The sequence below is a fragment of the Epinephelus fuscoguttatus genome, linkage group LG9 (genome assembly GCF_011397635.1).
Source record: "Epinephelus fuscoguttatus linkage group LG9, E.fuscoguttatus.final_Chr_v1".
NCBI lineage: Eukaryota > Metazoa > Chordata > Actinopteri > Perciformes > Serranidae > Epinephelus > Epinephelus fuscoguttatus.
Genome location: NC_064760.1, coordinates 14,445,274 through 14,459,236, shown reverse-complemented (window position 1 = coordinate 14,459,236; position 13,963 = coordinate 14,445,274).

Here is a 13,963-nt window from a genome sequence, read left to right as displayed (position 1 = left end):
TCATCCTGTGTCCTCAACCCCCCCCTCGTCCTCCTCCCAGCAGCCAAAAAATGAACCGACCTCCCCTCCTCTGTCCTGGACCTGTCACTAAGAAATAAGATCCACAGTCCCAGCCTGGGGGGCTGAGGAGCACAGAGGTTGAATATGGGTGAGGTGTGTGCATGTGCGGGTGTGTGTGACCGATATTTCAGAATTTTCATAGGTTAATACAACCCAAGTCCTTCATGCATTCACAGGCGTCTCACTAAAGTTAAAGTCACGTTGAATTCCTAGCACCACAGGAAGGATGCATGTTGGTGATAAACCACATCAAGTACAAGATTACCATGTAAGAACAGCTGCAGAGGTAGTCAGTATTATGGGGGCCCTGGCATACATGGTAAACATGGGCCAGTGTTTCTTTTAAAATAACGAACTAACTTTCATAAATTACCTTTCAGATACTTCACATCATCTACTCTTATGTTTCAAACTCTGAGGGATCAGGTTATGGGTTGGATAAAAGGTTTTGTGTCTGTTTTGAGTGAAATATCTCAGCAGCTATTGGATAGATTGCCGTGGAATCTTGTACAGACATTCACGGCCCAGTCCCATTTCTTATTTTTACCCTTACCCCTTGTTTTTGAGTGCCCCTTTGCACCTCGAAACAGGGTTAGTGGTTGAAATCTTCCCCTGTGAATATGATGGGCAACTCATCAAGATGCTGATATGGCATCAGTATCGTCATCGTTATCAATGGTGTTTGCACAAACAGATGCAACTGTTGCAATAACAGAATTTCCACAATGACATTTGTCGTTGATCTGATGCTCAAGATTTGTTTACAAGTTTACAAATGTCCGAGCTCCTCACCCTATCTCTAAGGCTGAGCCCAGCCACCCCACGGAGGAAACTCATTTCCGCCGCTTGTATCTGCGATCTCATTCTTTCGGTCACTACCCTTTTCCTCTTGTGCCACCATCAGGTCAAAATTTTCATTTGTGATTCACCAAATATGACCAAACATCTGTTAAACTAACAACATCATCAGCCTCAGCTGTGCTTTGTGTTTTACTGCTGATTAGCAAATATTAGCATGCTCATGTAAAAAACAACTAAGATGGTACAACACCTGCTAAATATCAGCATGTTAGCATTGTCATTGTCAGCATGATAGCATGTATGCAGCTCAAACTTTCCCTATGTACAACCCAGGCCCCCTGGAAGTGTGCCGGGCTTTGAAGCCAATTTCCCTTGGGGCCAAATGTTTGAATTACAACTTTCAAATCTGTCATGTGATGCCATTGGGCCCAAAAAGCCTTTTTCCCTTAGACTTACATTTGAGTGTCACAACCCAACCCCCTTGTTTCATTATCAGCATTTAATCAATTCGGTCTGGAAATAGAGCATTTTTAGCTACATGTGCCCCTGAGCAACTTTCATAGGAATGAACGGGGCCCCACCTCCAACGCTGCAACCACTTATCTTTATACATCCGTGGTACAACCTCATAGGACTGCGAGCATGACTGTAGACTCACAATGACAATGCTAACATGGAATGTCTCTCCAATGTAAATAAAAAAACAACTACAGCACTTTGGAGCTGTGAACAGCCAGAGAGGACTGTTTACAGCCTGAGAGCTGAAACAAACAAAAAAACACAGTACCTATATGTTTATGGGAGAGAAAAAAAAATCATTGCATTTGTATTTGTCATTTACAGTTGACAGTGTGTAACTGTAATATTCTCCTGAAATGACAGAATTAAACACCAACCAGAGATAAGGGGAATAAAGGACAGTATTGTTATCTTCTTGGCAAAAATGCAAATTCATCTTCGATCAATTAAACTAAAATTGATTTCAAAGTAGCAACACCGGGGTGAAAAGCCAGCCCTCACGGAGAGGGTTGAGTGACTTGATAATTGTTCAAATACAAGAATAACAGCACACACTTTTAGACAATTTTAATCAAAGGCATAATGTTGCAGTGTGGAGAGTGAAAAAAGAGCTTGAGAAAAAAGTTTTAACTCTGCATACTCTCACGTCTGCACATCTGATCTCGGCTGCATGAAGTGGGTTTTCTTGTAGGATGGTTGCTAGTTTCAGAAGTCACAGAAATTACCCCTATTCCAACGTCGGAAAGATTTGGGGATTTCAGAAATTCGTACAACTTTTCTAATTCCTTTGATTGTCCACCATCATTGTTATTGAAAACATGACAGCCAGTTTTTTATAGTTGATAATGATATAATTTCAGGTTGTTTGTTTTTTAGCTGACTTCATTTTGTACTTCCCACCTCTGAGACCAAACTTTACTTATGAAAATACAGTCTCTTTTGTCTTGGCATAGTTATAAAGTGTATACTTGCTGACTGTCGGGCCCCAGCAGTTGTCTCTTCTAATCTACAGTATTATAAGAGAAAGATGAGATAGTGTCATACAGCCAGATAGATAAGATCAGAGAGAGGGAGAGGGCAGGCAGTCTGGCCGGTCTGGCTATCTCTGGTGAGAGTGTGATTCAGCAGCGTGAATAATTAAAGCTGGGAGCAGCGATAGAAATCTGTAGACGCCAGGGTCGGATAATACTGGACGGATATCAGGGGCCTTTGGTGCGGGGAGGTGGTGGCTGAGACGACATTAGTCACTCTCCCTGTGCCCCGGGCAGCCGTCAGGGCACGGAGCTGAAGGTCAGGTGATGATGGATGGACAGACACCGGCGGTGGCTCACCGCTGAAGTTGACTAGAAAACGAATGTCCTGTACATGAAATATTATCCTCACAGAGGAAGATACCCGATCTGATACTGCAGCAATGTGTCACAGCTTTGTGAACTTTGTGAAGCGATGTGGTCCATCAGCTTGAAATGGACATGGAGAGGAAGAGAAAATGTATGTGTTATTAGCAGAGGAAGCATGCAGGTGATGTTTAACCACATCAGACACTTTCATACTGTCAACAGTTGAACTGAAATTATTTATTATACTTAAACCTTGAACGGTGGAAAGTATTTTTTTGTATTGCCTGCCCTGTGTTTGTGTGCTGCAGTTTAAAGGTTCACACACACATATATTTCCCCCTACATCGACATTGTTCTTTGTTTCTCTCAACCAGCTGTCTTTCATGTTGGCGGCACAGACGCTCAGTCAGCCGTGAGTGGGAAATTTTCGGTGGACGATATGTTATTTTCGAGAACCAGTCCTCCGCAATCAACCACAACTGCCTCCTCACCGACTGTTTTATTCATGGCTTTATAAAAACTAAAATTCATATTGTTTGCCTGGCAAATGAAGCTGCTCCAAATATAGACTGTGGGTAGTCGTCACAGCATGCAAAAGTTGTACTGAAACAAGCCTGCGTATGAACTCAACCACAAAAGAGCGTCCTCCTCCTCCTCCTCCTCTCCGAGCATTAGTGTGATGCTACTGTAGGTCTCTCTCTCAGTTCTCCCCGTACACGGCTCCATTCATTATAATGGTAGCAGTGTGTCGGCAGAGCCTCCATGACTGCAAGGAGCCCCATATTCAGGTCAACTCACAGCCAGAACGATTCCTTGATTATTCCTTATTTATCCCAGTCATTCCCCCCGCTGTGGTGTGGAGTCTCATGAAGATGTGTGTCTGAGTGAGAGGAGCCAGGGCTAATGAGCTGGGAGCTGATTGTTAGCAGGCTAGGAGCTGCGCTTCACCCCACTCAGAAGACACATTCAGATCATCAGCAGCCCAGCATCTTATTCAAGCCAATAAGGCAAGGTAGTAACGCTAATGAGGTTCACTGTCTGATATAATCACCCTATGTGCATGCTCTAAAAGACTTACATACTGGAGATGTGACTCAGAAATTGAGTAGCAAGTAGTGTTTTGCTTGCATTGTAAAAAAAAATATGTTTTGAATGACTTCCATCTACATGTATAACAAGACCAAGAGTCTATAGTTATGCTAGCAGCTGTGTGAGGTTATACTAAGGCTTAGTGCCTGCTGACCTAGCAGAGACCTCGGGGGATAAAAAATGAAGCAAACAAAGAAGTGCCAAAAACTGCAGTTCTTTGAACAGCCGCTTGACGCTGGCTCCAGAAGCCAGTAAATCCCCACAGAGCCCCATGTTAAAATGCCTAACTTCACAGCAGATACATGTTCCAGCCTCGTGCAAAAAATGCTTTTGGTCTCTATAGCTAATCTCCTCCTTCTTGACAACTGTACAGGGGCTGAATGTCTATATAATTCACCAGTTTACATTTCATTAAGGCTTAACGTTGCGCATAATAAAGGACGGGACGCTTTAAGTGACAGGCTGTCTGCTGATAGTGTCCTCAGCTTCTCAGTCAGATCCACCCCTCGCTCCTCTACAGTGCCAGCCTCTCACCTAAATATAGTCACTTCTGACTCCAAAAAAACAACATGGCGATGGATGTAATGTTGACTTCCTCTAACCTTTATAATTGTAATAATAATATTAATGATAGTAATGATTATAATTAGGGGTGCACGATAACTGTCGTCATTCCGATAAGTCCGATATCATGACGAATAGCCCCGATAACATAAATAATTTTGTCAGCACGGCAGTGCCCCGCTCCCACTATGAGACCTGAATGGCCTGCAGTGAATGCTGCATTCAGGTGACGTCGGCATAATCAGAAAAACTCTTTCTGACTGGGAAAATTCAAGAATACCCCCTCATGTTGGAAAACAACTTGTTAACTCGGTTATAATTTCACACAAACACACACACACACACACACACACACACACACAGATGCGCACACTCTCTCTCACACTTTGCACGGTATACTGGTACCAACGGTAGACCGCGGCACTAAAACTCCACAGTACATATCAGTGTTTCCGCTACATTCGCTGCTAAATTATTGCTACCGGTGCTGCTCCTTTTTGCATTGGTTTTTTTTTTTTTTTTGCATTTTTGCAAATGCACCACCACTCTGAGACATCTGTGCACTTTAACAGCGCAGCAGCCAGTATAGTGAGGAGAGCAGCATTGAGGGGAGTGGGGAGTGGGGGAAGGCTCCTATGTAGGAATGCACCGAATTTATTTGGCCGAATATTGCAAAAAAACACACATTTGGCATTCGGTGGAATAAGTGAAAAGCAAAGCCGAATAATAGCGGCGTGTTTTGATAACGCAATCAAACAGCGTGCGTTGACGGATAAAGTAAAATGTTGGCAGTGTGGCAATAAACAGTAACGGCGAATCCCGCCGGTTGTGGGTTGAATGGGGGTCACAGACATGGACAGGAATACGTATTCCTGTCAAATACGGCGGCACATTATAACAGCTTACCGGCGAAGAAGTCCGGCTCCAGGTGAATAACTTGTTGTCATGACTGTCCAAAAGTACCTGAACAGCTGAGCCATGGCAGCATGTGGCGTACCAGAGGAGAAACTTTAGGGACTGTTCGTTACTTATGAAGGGACTTGTCAGGGGAGGAGGGTGGCTGGTTGATTTTTATTTCATTTATTAATTTTATTTTGATCCCCCCTATGTTGATCACTTATTGATGCTGTTTTTGAAGTATGAATAAGTCAATAAGTAATTTATTCCTTTGAAATATCATTGATGTATTATAGAACAGTGATTTATCTTTTTATAAATGAGGCGCATCTGCCTCATTTTTGCTGTGGTATAGTGATACTACTCAGAACTGTGATACTGTCACTGGTATCGTACCGTGGGTCCCAATTTTGGTACCATGACAACACTATCTCAAACACACACAGACTTTGTGTCTCTGTCTCTGTCTCTCTCCTAATATGAGATAAAAGAACAACTGAATCCCATTTACCTTAGTGAAAAGGTATTCATTTGAAGGAAACCATAAGCCAAAATTCTTTAAACTCTTTTTTTTGTTACTATGGAATGCACTTTTTCAGTTTGTTTACATAGACAAGTCTAACTTGTTCAGTGCAATCATTTTCTATATATATTTATTTTTTTGACCTTCTGGAATGAGCTTCTTCAGTTTGTAACCCTGATGCATGTATCTGCATCAGTTCAAGGGACCTTTATTTTTATATCAGTAAGTAATGCACCCTATTTAAATTGATGTTCATTTGAGATATCAAATAGTTTTTTTGTTTCATAGTATTGATGTCATGATCTTAAGTATGTATGTATATATATGTATATATATATATATATATATATATATATATATATATATATATATATATATATATATAATGTATATGTGTGTGTGTTATCGGTTATCAGTTATCGGTATCGGCCTTTAGGAGCTGAAAGTTATTGGTATCGGTTTAAAAGAAAAGTTATAATGCATTCCTAATTATAATAATACCAATATTGATGAATTTTATTTATATATTACCTTTTAAACACTAAATGCCGCTCAAGTGCTTCACAGAGACAGGAAAAAAAAACAAATACATAAAAGCATAAAGAGGCACACAGAGCAATATGATATACAACATTTTTGTAAGAATCAGGAGGTAAGATAAAAGATACCATATTAAAAGACATTAAAACCACAGACAATAGATATCAATAAATCAGCAATGAGTCAACATCAAATCGGCATAAAATACAATAGTGGCGTAAGGTTGGTAAAGCAGTCTGATAAAAGACAAGCTTCTTCATTTAAGAGAAGGCCAAAATAAAAAGTCGAATATGCAGTGGTAGTGTATTCCATAACTTGGGGGCATAGGCACTAAAGGCTGCTGCAACTTTTATGTGAGTCCTTGGAAGTGTTAAGTCCAGAGTCTGATGACTGTAGTGCCTGATTTGGATTGACACATGACAGACAGTCTGCTATGTATGAGTGTGACATATCATTAAGAGCTTTTAAAACCAATAAGGGAACTTTATATTCAATCTTATATGATACAGGCAGCCAGAGAAGAGAGGCAAGTATTGGAGTCATTTGTTCTTTCCTTGTTATTTTTGTTAGTACTCTAGTTGTTGCATTTCGTATGAGTTGAAGTTTGCTAATTGATGTCTTTGGGAAGCCAGTGGGCAGGGTGTTACAGTAATCCATCTGTGAGAAGATAAAGGCATGGGTCAGTTTTGCTGCATCCTGATTTGACAGATAGGAACCAACTCTTGAGATATTTCTGATATGGAAATAGGTGTTTTTTGTGGTACTGTCAATGTGGTTTTTAAAACTAAGCTTTTACTCGAGAGTAAACGTTGGACTTTCAACTGCTTGACTTGTGAGGCAAGACGACCTGGACATATTAAAATAATGTTTGTGTTATCTTCATTTCACTGGAGGTAGTTTTTGATCATTCATATTTTGACATTGATGAGACAGGTGGTTAGTAGCTTCAGGCAGTGAGAGTCATCTGTCTTAATGCATAAAACTGGGTATCATCTGCATAACTATGGAAATTTACTTTATGATTCCTGTTTATTTTACGGCAGCATGCACAATGAGAACAGCAGAGGAGCAAGTATAGAGCCCTGTGGTACACCATGTATTGTATCATATTTTCCAGACTCCCCTGTGCTCACAAAGAACTGCCTTTTTACTTGCAGTGCTCTTTATCAGTCTCAATTGTTTTGGTGTGTGTTGCCAAGTGTTGACGATATCAGCTGTAGAGATGTCTGCCTTCCCTTGAATATAATTTAACTAGATGGCACTCGGCTTTTGATGCTCAAAGCGCCAAAAAATACATTTGAAAAACTCATCAGTAATTGTCTCTTTCCAGAAATCATGACCCAGTTACTTAAAATAATTCACAGACCTTGTTGTGAACAGTTTCATGTAGGAACTATTTTCTGTCTGCCAAACTACACCCTCTAACCACATCACCATGCAGAAAGACATGTGCTTCTAGTGCTATCTCATCTAGCACCTGAGCATGCAAATGTTACAGCTCAACCAAGGAAGACGCCATTATTGTTAACATTTCATGCTGTCACAAGCATGAGCCTCTTGTCTATGCTTCTTCCTGTGCCATGATACGGACAGCGGATGTAGTTCTCTAGACAGAAAATAGCTCCCATGTTTCCAGTGCCTTGCTAAGACTAAGCTGGGTGGAGCAGTGGTTGTTCTGCATCATGCCAAACTACACCTGCTAGCTGTATCACATAATTACGTTATTATGTTTACTTTATGACCTTTATGAATCATGTAGTTGGTTGTATGTTAGTATATTACAAATATATTATAAATTAAAAAGAAACAGACTGTTGCAGTTATTGTAGGATTTTGTCTTTCAGATTTAACATCTGAAATAGATTAAAACCACAAAAACATCTTGATACAGTTTCCTGAACATTCTGTAATAAACATGCATATATGCTACAAACAGTCTAACTGATTGAAACTGCTCATTTTTCCAAGAATCGTACCTCGTGCATTCATTTCCTATTAATGTGGTGCACCTGGCGAACAGCCGTGCGGCTCTCATCTCGCTCCATCTGCCTGTGGTGAGAAACACAGATACAATCAGCATGTGTTTTCTGTTCAAATAAAACAAGTAAACACAGTATTCTTCACTGATTTCACTGAAAGCATCTGCAGTTTATTGAATCGTGTTTAGGAGCCATAATATAAGACAGTTGTCTGGTTCTTCTGTTCTTTTTTAAAAAGCCAGTTTGATTTTGCATATGCTGTGTAGAACATTTACTTTGGGCCTAATTTATCTGCTGTCATTTCTGTTATTTAATGAACAGGAACACATCAGTCTGTTCTTAACGTATTTTATCAGCTATCGGCAATTATATGTGAAGGAAATTAGAGAACTGGGCTGTAGTTAACATGATACTGAGGTCATGTCCTTTTCATTTAATTCAGTTCAATTCAGTTTTATTCATATAGCCCAATATCACAAATCACAATTTGCCTCAGAGGGCTTTACAACGTACGACACTCCCTGTCCTTGGAACATCACAGTGGATAAGGAAAAACTCCCCTCAAAAAAAACTTAACCAGGGGAAAAATCAAAGAAACTGCAGGAAGAGCAGCTGAGGGTGGATGTTCAGAACAGACCATTCTGGGAATTTGGAGGTTTTAGCAACCCTGTGGGGAGTTACATTCTACAAACTAAAAACAAATACATGCTGCGTATTTATTAGACTGATTTAAATATTTTGAGACTTACTGTATTTTAATTAATTTTAATTTAACTGAATGCAACAAAATAAATAACATGAGAAACGTGGAGGCTACAGCTCTGCTCCTTCAGCTTTGCAAGCTTAGCAGAAAAATTAAAAGATACCTTTCTTTTGATTTGAATCTATAAGGCTTGTTATATTAAAGAATGCATTCAGCTGTAGCACTGATGATTAGGTGAAATCATTTCACATATCCTTCTGAGACCCCAGGTTTTGTACCTTGTCCAAATTTTGTGTCGGGACTGAGGATAAAAGTGTCCACAAATGAGGACAGCAGGTTTAAGTTAAGCAGAATGAAGTATAAGGGGCAAGAAACCCAAAATGTAATGTCCTCATGTGAGGACGCAGGGTCTCAGGAGGATATATCAAGCATCCAACTACTGGATATTTTTTATTCAATACAAACAAACACATTCTCAAAGTTTTTCTGTCATGCCCCCCTTTTGAAGCAGAAATACTTTTATTCAATAATGCTGACCTAATGTTAAACATAAAATGTAAAAAGTAGTGAGAGTAAGAGAGCAAAGGGTGGCTGTGACACAGCAGGTAGAGTAAATTATCTACTAATCAACAAAATTCAACTTTTGGAATGCAGCAACATGCACTGCAACCAGATACCTTTCCTTTCTTCTGTAAATTTCATCAACATATTCTCATAGAATGGTTCGTACGATATCAAACGAAAGATGCATGCACAATAGTTTGTATGATGTGCTACGAATTAGCGCCCCACAAATGACGTTACACCCTTAACATACAGTTATATAATATATGTAAAGTTAATGGACGTACCATAAAATGACTCAAAGTTCACATAGTCCTGAATGTGCAACTCCAGGGGAAAGTTCTGTGTGAAAGTCTGTTTTTTTTGTGACCCATCCATGACTCCAGACCACTCAGGGCCACTCTCTTGTTTAGTCCTGTAAGCGCATTGGTCACATAATCACAGCCTTTCAAATTACGTGGGATATGTACGAATTTGGGTGCAGTACCTTTAGTAGAAAAACATATAAACAGTTTGTTAGAATAGCCTGATGTCAGTCAATCATATATATTGAGGAAAGGTTGATCATTTTAGTGCAGGGTGATCCAGAGCTTTACGCCACACCTGGAAGAAGATCAGCTCCAGTCTGGTACATAGGCTATGACAGTGCTGGTCCGTGCCCTTGGAAGTTGGCACACAGTGTAGGCACAAGAGTGGCACCCAGTGCCCGCCCTCAAGCTTTCCAGGTGGAAAAAGATGCGACATGTGTCCTGGCCCAAAGTCAAACTCAGGTACAGACAACTGAAGTTACAACTTCTGGAAACTTAGCAAAAACCTAAAGCAGTCATGCTTCTTTTACCCAATGGTGAAGATTTATTAGATAGTTAAAGGGCTAAAACTCTATAGGCTTTTCTCTAAACTTTTAAAAGTCAAATATTGTATCTGTGCAGATACTCACACACACACACACACACACACGCATGCACACTATATTAAGTGGGACCAAGGCATTTCCCTAGCAATTCCAAATGAGCAACAGTGGGACCAGGAATAATGGATGAGCAGCAGCATGGTCAAGTCTAATTACTGCAACCTCTCGACCATTGAATCCTGGGCCTTACTCTTCGGGCCACCTCTGGTCCGGTCACATGTGTAATAGCCTGTTGGGAAAGCAGGCATCCGTCTCCCTGTGCTGCTGTAGTTCAGCAGGCTCACAGTTCAGGTTCTCACTCCGGCTGCGGCCTCCAGTAAATGTGGCTCTACATCACCCCGGACACAATCCATCCCCATTAACTTCAAGCAGGTGCAGCCTATTTCATCCTCATTGCCGACTGTGTCTGAGCGAGACAGCCACTCCATTCATATAATCCACGGATCTCAATGTGTTATGCCCGGCTCATGAGGTTCAAGTGGTTTAAAGGACACGACGGGGCAGAGAATGGAAGTTAATTGACTGTGCGATGGCTGTAATGACTTGATCCCGGCCCGAGTGTGAAAGCCATCATGAGATCCTCTGCAGACTGTGAGATCCACAGCTGCAATTAAGGAATAACATTTAACACTACCGCTAACAGGAGATGTCTCATCCATGCAAATCATGTATGACAGGGATGTTCAATTAAAATTTAAAGAGGTCTGGTTACTAAAACTTTCTCCCAGAAAAGGCCCAGACCTCATAATTTCATATTTTGCCCCCCCTTATCCAACAAATACAGTCAACAAAGTACAGTATATTTCCATATCATTTCAATGATATGTATTGATAATTTCCAAAGTAGGATGCTTTCAACATTCAGACACATTAAACAAATAGCTGTCTTATTTGAATTATTTGTTCCCACTGGTCACTGGTCCAGAATAGAACCACTTGGTCTGGACACACACACACACACACACACACACACACACACACACACCACAGTCTGCCTTTAGTTGGTGCCTGAATGTTTAACATAAATGCTTATATTACAATTTGTTAGCCACTTGCAATACTGGTGATAAGAAGATATAATAATATAGTAATAATGTAAAATATAGTAAAAAAAAAAAATGACATGCAGGTGATTGCAAGGTCATGTTGAGGCTTTTTCAAACCTTATTTCTAGACCCTATGTGACTTCTTTAACCGTAGCTGTACCACATCGTCCAATCATGAGTCAAGCCAAGTAAATTCAGTTTTATTCATGAAATCCACAGCATGCAACATATAACAAAAGTCCTTTGATTCAGATGAAGAAGAACTTCGAAAAAAGACCTTCATGAGGAAAAAAGGGAGAACATTCTACCAACACTACAGAATTATCTACCGACTGAATGGAAAATGCTCCCAGGGTGGGGGAGCCCTTCTGTGTGGAGTTTGCATGTTCTCCCCGTGTCAGCGTGGGTTTTCTCCAGGTACTCCGGCTTCCTCCCACAAGACATGCAGGTGAATTGGTGACTCTAAATTGTCCGTAGGTGTGAGTGTGAATGGTTGTCTGTCTCTATACAGTATATCAGCCCTGTGATAGTCTGGTGACCTGTCCAGGGTGAACCCTGCCTCTCACCCAGTGTCAGCTGGGATAGGCTCCAGCCTCCCCTCAACTCCTAACAGGATAAGCGGTTGTGGGGAAAAAAGGAATGGTTGTTTTTTTTTCTTCATTAATTTAACTTTTAAAAAGCCTCCTGTTGACAGGTGTTACAAATTAGCATATCAGTACAAACACTAAACACAGCACATTTGGATCCTGTGCATAAATGTACATTTCTCAGCCTACTGTGACGTCCATATCAACTTAACAACACAACACTAAAACCAGCAGGAAGATTAACAGAGGGTGGAGACACATGCAATAGATGTTACAAAGACAGAGTGGACAAAAATAACAACTAAAAGTACATCAGTTTAATTATATTGGGTAAAGAAAGTGGAAACGTGGTTACATTAAACATCAAGATATAAAGATATTGTAACTTTTTCTGTAAAATCAGCAAAAGAAAATGTAGTTCGTGCCCTTTTCGATCCACTGTTGTGCGTATATTGGGAGTTGGTTCATCGAGATAAGCAAAAGTGATGCTCATTCTCCAGTCAGGTGCCATCATACCACTGTAGACTAGGGAGGGAATCAAGGGAAAACAATGGATGTGTAACGACATAGAGCTCATTGGACGGTAATGGAGAGTTACAGTTATGTGCTTTTGGAAGAGTTCTAAAAACAGCCTGCGTATATACGTATTTGTGCTAAAAGCCTCCAGAGGCAATAAAGCGAGCTTGCAGTGTCTTATGCAATGACAGTATGTCATGACTATACATCATTATTCATCCGCTAAATCTGTTTCAGTTGCACGTAGCTGCATTTATTTTTTATCAATACACCAACTTTTCGACCTACCCTATGCATAAAAACTTTTTTTCGTGATATTTTCAGATTTTTTTCAATTTTTTTGCTTTTCCACCCAGGTTTTTTTAAGCGCAAATTGAAAATGCGCATATAAACAGGTCATGGAAACACCTAGTGGCTCTCAACCCTGAGCCCATTTGTTCCCAGTGAAGGTGGCTCACAGATTTATACTGTTTCTTTTAAAAAAGGAAAAGAATTTCCTAAAAGACACAACAGTAGTTATTGCAGCTTCCAAATAAGTTCAAAAATAGCCGCCCACAGACGCCATAATGGGAGATATGATGAACTCACTGTCTCACTTACTCACAGTTTGATGATCCAGGTGCTTCTCTTGGTTTAGAGTTGACTGATTTGCAGGATGTATGGAGAGTTGCAAGATGACGCTTACTGACTGCCTTGATTTTCGTGTTCAAAAATGAAAACAATTCCCCAAACAAACAAACATTCCCCAGATAAACAGGCCTCATCATTGGGGTATTACACGACTTCATCAAACGGTAAAAACCAAGATTAACCAAAAACATGGCGGCCAAAGACCAGCACACCTGCCTGTAATTAAGGTTCCCGAGATGCCAGGTCAGGCGGTGCGTTAGAGTGACTCAAAAAATAATAGGAAACTAGGACCAGAAATGGCTCTAACAGGAGTTTTTTAGCATGTGTTACTTAAACGGGAGTAAAAAGTGCATTGTTGGGGACTATTTTTACCTGTGTAATGTCACGAATTTGGTGTGATACACTAGTGAGTATTTATAGTAGCCGGAAAGTGAATGTGGGTTCGACTTGGGTAGGGCGCCACCTCACCCTCTGTGTGACGCCCCACTGGTGCCCATGTCTATTGTGAGAAAAGAAACCCACAGTGCAATAGTGTGGCTTACTGATGTGCTTATAATAGTTTTAGGAGCTCTATGGACAGAGGAGTTAGATACACAAACAATACTTGTCAGTAACAAGTCATTGTTAGTTTTGGTCTTTTTGGGGGGATTTTTTGACAATGAAATGACAGATTATCACCACATCTGTTAAATAAA